This window comes from Melozone crissalis, unplaced genomic scaffold (genome assembly GCF_028551555.1).
Source record: "Melozone crissalis strain CALT ecotype California unplaced genomic scaffold, PUWL_Pcris_2 ptg000111l_1, whole genome shotgun sequence".
In the NCBI taxonomy this organism is placed as follows: domain Eukaryota; kingdom Metazoa; phylum Chordata; class Aves; order Passeriformes; family Passerellidae; genus Melozone; species Melozone crissalis.
Genome location: NW_026535888.1, coordinates 10,025,872 through 10,035,143, shown reverse-complemented (window position 1 = coordinate 10,035,143; position 9,272 = coordinate 10,025,872).

Here is a 9,272-nt window from a genome sequence, read left to right as displayed (position 1 = left end):
TGGCATTTAGCTGAAAATTCCTTTTTACAAAGCCTTCTAGCTCTCCTTTCAAAGCTGCTTCTCACCCTGCCCACGCTCGGTGACTCGGATCTGAGAAGCTTTTTTGCTCACTACTTTCACCAAAAACTAAAGAAACTTCATTGGCAAAGTGACTTCAGTTGTCAAGGTAACATTGTACCTGGTTTTCATGTGAAGAGTATTTGGAAGTTTTAATCTCTCTTCTTGGTTTTGCAAATATCTACGTCAAGTGCCGATACTTCTTTGTATTACGATATCAAGTTACTGACGTTGTGAGGGCCACACATTTATGATGCTGTAGCTGCTATATTTATTTAAATGGAGATGGACAATTACTGCACTAAGGAATGAGGAGAAAAGCAAGGAATCAAGGTTAGTTAGATATCTTGGTTTTTTTTCAAAAGAGAATTAATGGTGTGAAATATCAAGTGTAACAAAGGGTGCTGTCATTTTAACTGAGATTAAATAGCCAGATATTCTTCTTTTGTTTAAAAACATATATATTTTGATGTTTGCAGTTTGGGGGTGGGGGGTCGGGATAAATGGTACCTCATCTGTGGTGGCAGTTTCCAGTATATTTTCAGAGTATATGGATTTCTTTTATTTTTGTACCTGCTCTCCTTGAAAAAGAACAAAAAAAAAATCTCAAATTTTATGTGCTGTTTGAGGAAACCTTGAGTGGCACAGCAGATCCCCCCTCTCTGGCCGAGAGCTGGCTGTGGATAGTCCAAAGAGGGATGTGGGCACAGGCTGATGGCTCTTCTTGCTTTGCAGACACCGGCCTCGGGTTTCTGCCTGTGGAGAAAAGCAGTTCCCATCTCCTCAGACCCCGAGACCTCACTTGTGCTGAACAAGTGCCACTAAGTGCTCCCGTGGTGGGGGCAGGCCCAGGGTAGCACCGAGCCCCTCCTCACCCAGCCAGCCCTGCCCAAAGCTCCCACCTGGCCACTGCTAGATCCAGAGCTGGAGGGAATCCCAGCATGTTTGTGGTTGAGGCGTTAAACTCGCGACATTTGCCAACAGGAGGAGTGGCTCCGCTGTAAGTCGCCTTTTTTCCCTTCCTAGGGACTTGAGCCGTGGCCATTTGACTCAGGATCGCTGTGTCACTGTTCCATGTGTCATCTGGTTACACGTGTCCAAAAGTTATTTTTATAGTATTCATTCCGGTCTTCTTTTGGGAGTTTGGCCACAGAAATGGTTTTCAGGAGTTAAATGGGTTTCTGGAAGTTGTCAGTCAAATTATTTCAAGATGCTCTTGGTCCTAAATGATTTTCACTTCTTCATGTACAAATACTTGTCCTATAAAATGCTCAACATGAGATACCATGTAGTCTGCTGTAAAAATTCCAGCTACAAATACTGGTTTTCTACTAGTCTTAAAGTTCACTCTGGTGAAATTCCAAGCTCAAGCTTAAGGCCTTTTTTTTTTCTTTTTTCCTTCCCTTTTCTTACAATTTCTTCCTATCTTGTCCACTTTTGGTATTTTCCCTGTTTTGTGACCTGAGGGTTTAGAACCTTACTCAAAGCACTTTTATAACCAAGGAATCAAAAGCTCAGATTGTGTGTGTTGGACCTGTAAATTCAGTTTTCAAAGGTGGTTGTTTCTAAGTGGCCATCGTGGTCTCTGGTCAGGCCGGGCAGATGCTCTGTCCCTTTCAGTGCTGTGGAGTTTCATGGCTGCTACTGGCAGGTTGTTTGGATCTAGTGAAAAATTCCATAGGGGTGTCAAAGGGAAAGATTTCTGTCTGTCTTTTCTACCCAAAGATGGTACTTTAGGTTGATGCTGCGTGTTTGGAATATCATTTTTGGTTTGGCACGTGTTGAAATCAAACTTCACTTAGCCAATTCACTCCTTGTTTTTGTAAAATATCGTGGTTAGAGCTTGAGCTCGTTGATGCTTTCTGCTGGTAGAAGATTTTGTACTTTCTGTAGTTGAGGTATGGGCAAGATGGATACAGGATCCTACATCTTACCTCCTGAGCAGAATCTCAAAAATCTGATCTCCGTGACACTAAAACCCAAATTGTTGTCCCCTGAGTAGACAAAGGTGCATATGGTGGGGAAGGAGTTGTAAGGGAGAGGTGTGTGAGGGAAAATATCAGAGCATTGGTTTGGCAGGAATGAGGGTGTTGGGGAGACTCCATCCACTTTCCATCCCACGTGCCCTGGCCTTTCACATCCTGTCTGAGGTACCCCTCACCTGACACGGGTTGTTACCGTAGGGTCCTTTTCAAACAAAGCAGTTCCACTGTTTAAAACTTGGAGTGACTTTTATTTTTTTTTAAGCAAGACAGTCCTCAGAAAGTGCCTTTTTAGAAGATGGTGCTGTAGATTTTTATTTTCCAGTTGTACGTGGCTGCAAATTTAAGATAAAATTATTGAAAATGCCAAGTGTTTGATGGTATCTTTTGGGTACTTTCAAGCATCAGCTTCTCTGAGTCAGGACCAAGAAAAAAACCAGGAAGGTGTTTTCCTTTGGAGGGAGAGGCATTGAGGAGCGATCACCAAATTCAGCTGGTAGGCTGGGGGTTAGGTTGGGTTTGGTCAATGTGATTTTCCTCTTCATTTTGAGGAGAATAAGGGGGGTTGGGTGTGGGAGAAGCCATGGGGACCTGATTGGTGCTGAGAGGAATCCCAAGCTCCCACAGGATGGCTTCTCTTAGGGGGAAGCACAAACTGAAGGGTGTCTTAGGAGGATGGCTGGGAGACGGTTGGTCCTCACATGGCTCTTGTGTGTTTGGGGTGGATCAGTGGGTGTTTGTGACTGCCAGCTGGGAGCTGGATGCTCTGGATGGGAGCAGCTCGGGGGCTGGGTGATGCCACGAGGGGGTGGGTCCATGGTGGGTTTGGTGAGCGTTCCTGCAGTCAGGAAAAGCTGTAGACTAGACTATTAAACACTGCACCTCAGTAACCTTGTAATGCTGCATAAAGTAATAATAATAGCAAAGTTGTGCTTTGACACTGTAATGTGCTTGCACATGCCTGCAAAAAACACTTCCCTTTCCTTTGGTATCAGTCTGAGTAGCAGTTATGGGATTTTTCTTTTATGATGAGCCTTCTCCTTTGTTGTGGTGTTTCTGTATATTTATTGGTGGTCTGTGTGCAGCTCATAGGTCTGTGTGTCTGCTCTGTGTGTTGCTTTTAACATTTATTTTTAGGCAGGAGAAGTTTCTGAATGTTTTGGTTTTCTTCTCCAAAGAAAGTTGGCTTAAACAGTCGTGTTTGAGAGGAGACAATTAACCTGCTCACCATAGACAAGTGCTTCATTGGTACCTTGTTTCTCTACAACTAAAATGATTTTGTGCGTTTTCTTACTGTTTATAGTGTTGGGCATTCAGGATGTGGAATGACTTGATGTCAGGATATTTTTGAATATCAGGAGCTTAACCACAGAACTCACTGAGTAATTCCAAGTGGTCTCTTTGCAGGAATATGTTTGTGTCCAGATTTTTTCTAGGAGTGAGCAGAGCTTCTGGACATCACCAATGAAATATGTGGGGTTCAGAGTCCCAGCACTGGGCAGTGCCCTTGCTGAGTTGCCCACACCTCGTTGTTGAGGGGATGCTGCAGCTCCCCAGGCACAAGTTGACTCTCTTTGCTCTGTAATTTCTTCTGATTCAAGTTGGAGACATGATCCAATGTCTCTTGTAGCTTGTACCAACTTTCTTGTCTTATTGCAGTGCCCAATGCCACTGTGTTGGTATTAAGCTTGCCATGATGTTCAATTATTTTATATTTCCAGTTTCTCAATGTTACTAGGCTGGGGTTTAGAAAGCATTTTTCAGTCTAAATTCTGAGCCAAAACTGTGTCTCCTGACCCTTTTAGTAGTAGCTGTTTCTATCTTTTAGACTAAAAAGGGCCAAAAATCTTGCACCATCAGCTTGTTTGCAGCAATACCCTACATCTCCTCCCCTGCCTGTCAACCAACTGCTTTGTTTCTCTCTATATTTAGCTCATCCTGAACCTGTTGAGATTTAGAAGGAAGTTGCTGCCTCTTCTTTGTATCAAAAGGAATGAACTTGCACCTGATAAAAAAGAGTTTTCTGTTGGACACAAATCTCTTGCCTTGGTGTCCATGAGCTGCCACATGTGAGGTGTAATTCCAGTAGAAATGTTTCTGTTGCAGTCATTGGAAGGTGCATGATGGTTTAAAGTAGCTAAATTAAATAAGAGCTAACAAACTACTGAAAATAGATGTTATTAAAATACTTTAAATTTTAAAAAACAAACAAACAGCAAACCAAAACACAAAAAAGAGCAGCTGCAGGTGAGCAGGGAGGACCTCCTCCAGGAGATGGAGAACCTGTGGGACATTGAGATCCTGTGGCTGTGGGGACAGCTCTACAAGGGAAAGAAAAAAGGTGGAAGAGGCAGAAAGGGCAGACTCAAAGTAACAGAGTACTCTAGGAGTTATTCAAACTCTTTTAAAAATTATCAAGCGGGAACATCAAAACAGAATATTGATGCAAATGAAGAAGCAGCAGAGCCTTCTTTGCCTCCTGTAGTAAATAAAAAAGTAAAACTTCAGTACTTTTCAGTACTTGAAAAGGCCTGTAAGAATGATAGGGGTGAACTTCTAGAAGGTCTTGTTGCCACAGGATATGGAGTGATGGTTTAAACTGAGGGAGGTCGGTTCAAATGAGATTTAAGAAGTTTTTTACAGTGTGTGTGATGCAACACTGGCACAGGTTGCCTAGAGAAGCTGTGGCTGCCCCATCTCTGCAAACATCCAAGGTGTCAGATTGGATGGGGCTTGGAGCAACCTGGTCTGGATGTCCCATGTCACAGCAGGAGGGTTTGTCTGGATGAGCTTTAAAAGATCCCTTCCAACCCAGACTGCTCTGTTATTCTGTGACTGCTAATTCACAAACTAATATATGAGGGGAAAAGCATGTTCCTGTATATTTTTAGGGGTGGCTGTTCTTCTCCAGCACTGTGCTGTGAGCAGGTGGCAGTGCCTGTGACAGCTGTCCCTGAAACCAAACTGTGGTTTTATCCAAACCTTCACTTGGGTGAAACAGATGCAGCTTCCAGTGGATCCACTGGTTCAGACAGCACCAACCCAAGGGGTTTTGTGAGCAATATGTGGCCCTGCTGTACAACACAGATGCCCTGAGAGATTCCTGGTTGCCTGGGGGTGTGGAGTTCCTTTTGCTGTAGCACTGCAGCTGCTCTGCCCTTACTCAGCTCTTACCTACCTCCCCATTCCCTGGCCAGGGTCTCTCTCCCTCCACTGCCTGGATGGAATTAGCCATGCTGAGGGTGCTGTGGCTGCTTGGAGCACAGATCAGCTCTGGATGTGAGGGTGGGATGGTGACAAAAGCCTGTAGGAACAAAGGACTGGGTAGGAGGTGGGTGGGTGTCAGGTGAGCTGTGATCAGCTCACACCTTTCAGGGACATCAGACATGAACTTGGGTATCCTGAACTTTTTGTTTTGGACTTGAACTCACTGAGAGCAAGTATGTGCCTTTTTCTGACCAGGAACAGAGCTGGAAAAACTAGTATTTGCATTGGTAGGATGGTTAGTATTTTCCTTGAACTGTTTTTAAAGCTCAAAATCCTTGGTCAGAGTTGGTTTTGTGTTGAATTACTTAATCAAAGCGAGCCCTGAATTATTTGTGAATTAGAACTACCCAGACAGGAGAAGCTTTTAAAATAAGTGGTTTCAGGAGAGTAATGTCATCAAATAAACTTACTTCCTGGTTGACTTGCAATTTTTTTAAAATAAAATTTAACCTTGATATGTTTATCTAATGAGAATCATTAATTCTGCCTTTATTTGAATGTTGCCTGTCCAGTGATGTCCTCGCTCTTTACTGTGCTCCTGCAGCTTTCCATACACTCCATTTTCTCTCCCCTCTCCCCCCATTTGGAGGTTGCAGGGCCGTGGGGAATGTTGTCCAGTAAATGTTGGGGAGCAGTGCAAAGCCCTGGCTCAGTGGGGACGTGGAGGTGAGGATTAAATGTCACAGATAAGTTCCAAAAGCAGTTTGCCAGCAGCAGGGGTGGCGATGTCTGGGGACAGAATCACCTGGGTGTGGAAAGAGGAACAATCCCCCATCCTCTGGCACCATTGTAGACACTGCACTGTGCAGAAGTAAGCACATGTGTGCTTGGATGCCAGTTTGGGCTTTAAGCTGCTAGAAAAAGGGGATTTTCAGACCAAAATGGAAGAGCTTTTCCAACAGGTTCTGTTTAAAGCTGTTTTGAGACATTGGCAAGTTGTCCAGCCAGGAGCTCTGGAACCAGCTGGCTCTGAAGCAGGTCCCTTTCTCACCTGGGGGAAATGATTCTGCCTCATTTTTCATCTAGAAAACTTTTGTGATGATTCACATCACCTTAGGAGAGTGAGTTACTGGGTGATCTGAGGGTGAACCATGTCGTGACAGTGGTAACCTCATGATACAAACCCGTGCACTTCCTGCACATTTGCATCTTCCAGTGATTCCAGTTTGGGGCCCATCCCTGCTGGGAGCTGGAGCTCTTCCCTCCCACCCCATTGCAGCTCTGAAGCCTCTTGGGGTCAGTCCTGTGTTTGCCATCTTCCTTTCTTTAACCATTTGTTGTAAAACAGATGCTCAGAGGGCAAGTTTATTTAAATGAAAGGGTTTTTTTTTCCATTGCTGAGAATTACACAGGTCTTTCAAATGCATTTGGCAGTTGGAAAATTAATGCTATAACACTAGCAACACAAAAATATGGCTGTATGTTGAGTTTAGGGCCGTGCTTGCCTATAAATCATAGATCCACAACCCGTTTCAGTACAGGTGTGCAAAAGTTAGCTTTTAAAATAATTACTAATAAACTTTCATTTTGCTTACACTTGCAAATCTCTTAAATATCTTCAAAACCAGTTTCTTTGGTAGAAAATACGTGTCTTGGTAGGTAGTGTCCACTCAGATGTAATAGCAAAGTGATGCCCACTGGAGCAATGCTGAATTCAAAGAACTTTTGGAAGTTTTGGAACCTGATGGTGTGCCAGCAAAGTGAAAACTTGAGTATTGCTCCTGAAGTAGTGAGGATAATTGAACACCAACAAAACTTGGTGAGAGGAAGAATGCCAGAGATGGAATCTGGCTTCTGGCAACTTTGCAATGCAGAATGGCTTCTTCTGGGTACTCGCTTTTGTGCATCACTTCTCTCCTGTGGCTGTAGTGTTTACTTTTTTTTTTGAACTTGATTTCTGTTTTTCAGTGAAATCTCATTTTTGCAGTTTTTCAGTGTTGAATCTCTCCTTGAGACAACTACATGTTGTTTTCCTGTAGAAAAAACCTGCTTCTAGCTCATTGTGTTTGGTGTCTGTCTGCAGGCAGATGTGAAAAGTGAGCTGCAGCACAGCAGTGGGGCGGGCAGAGCGAGTTTTGGGTCAGAAATGTTAATTTTACAGGCACTGGTGTACAGATCCAGGGGAGCAGTGACACTTTGGGCTCACAGGGTACAAACCCTCCTTCCTGTTCTTGTCTCTTCCCTCGGTATAAGCAGTTCAGCTCCCCAGGTAGCCTCGTGGTGGGGGAAAGGTGGGCTGTTCACCTGGCTGGAGGTGTGTGATCATGGACAAGGACATTGTCTGTCAGCAGGTGTTCCTCCAGAGCTTTCACAGTAATTGGTAGCATTTGGTTACAAGCTAATATTAAAGGATTTTGGGAAGAAGGTGGCTCAGGTGGCATGGTGTGTGCTCACTGGGCAGTGAGCTGTGTTAGTTTTGGACACTGCTAGAAGCAATGTCACACATAGAAATTTTGCATAGTTAATACCATGGGTTTATATTGTTCAAAAAAAGAAAAAAGTCATGCTGTTTGGGATTCCTTTTCTGAAAAAAATTCTAATAAACCAGTCTGGTGGATTGATCCTGTCCCATGTGTCTGCTCTTTCTCATATGCTGGTAACTGCTCCCCTGTTTTGGTGTCCCATTGCTTCGGCAGGAGCGTGAATGTGTTCCCACCATAAAGGTCCTGGGGGCTTTCGAAGCAAAAGGGAAATGTTTCAAGAGTAAAGTAGAGCTGTGACTTGAGACGTTGCACAAAATAGATTGTAGGTGGATGGCAAACAAACTGGTAAAAGCCTTTATTTTTACTTAACCATCTTGACCATGTGTGCCTCTTTGTACCGTGGGCTGCAGCCGTGCGGGGTGGGAGGGAACGTGTCGGTGTTTGAGATGTACTTGCTAAGCAGAAGCCGTGTCCTCTGCCCCTTCTCCCTTTCTGGACAAATTGTTCTTGCCAAAATTTTCTACCTGTTGCAAGAGTTGCTTTCCTTCCAGCACAGTAAAATGTCGACTTCTTTCACTGTTCCTTCCCTCTCGTAGGCATCTGTAACCTCTGTACGACTGTGTATAGGACACAGCAGTCATCGATCTCTGCTGGCTATAGATACCATCAACTTGAGTGTATTGTAAACGAACTGTATTCATTTGAAAAATAAATTTTTTTTGAAATGCACATGTGTCAGGCTTTATTTATACTTGCATCATTTTGATTATTCCCAAAGAACAGCTCATATTGGTTTGGGTGGGGGTTGTGGAGGGAGGCACTAGGCATATCCAAGGAGAGAAAACTATTTACTTTGGGTCTTTTTTTTGTATTTTAATGCCATTTAACTAAATTTTAAATAATTTTTAAAATGCAAGAGCTTGTTGAAGTGAAAATGGGAAACGGCTCTGGCAGTAGACAGTCCTGGCTCCTTCCTGCTTTAGGGAGCATTTTGTGCGATTTTTTAAAACAATGTTTGTCGCTGATTTGGGCGCCGCTTTGCTGCGGTTTGCGGTGTCCCTGTCACCGATACCCGCCCAGGAGCCGTCGCCGGAGCCGCCCCGCAACGGCCCCGCACGAGAGCGGGGAACGGTGAGGGCAGAGGGGGAATCGGCTGGAAACCGTGAAGAGACAGCAGGGTTCGGCCAGGAACGGTGAGGGGAGAGAGGGAGGAATCGGCCGGGACCGGTGAGGGGAGAGAGGGAGGAATCGGCCGGGGACGGTGAGGGGAGAGAGGGGGGGATCGGCCGGGAACGGTGAAAGGACGGCGGGGATCGGCCGGGAACGGTGGGAGAAGGGGGGATCGGTTGGGAACGCTGAGGGGAGAGGAGGAATCGGCCGGGAACGGTGAGGGGAGAGTGGAGGTCGGCCGGCAACGGTGAGTGGAGAGCGGGGAAATCGGCCGGTAACGGCGAGAGAGCGGCCCCTCCCTAGCCCGGCCCGGCCCTGCGGCGGAACGGGAGCATGGTCGGGCCGGAGCAGCTGAGTGCCCTCATAGCAGCCG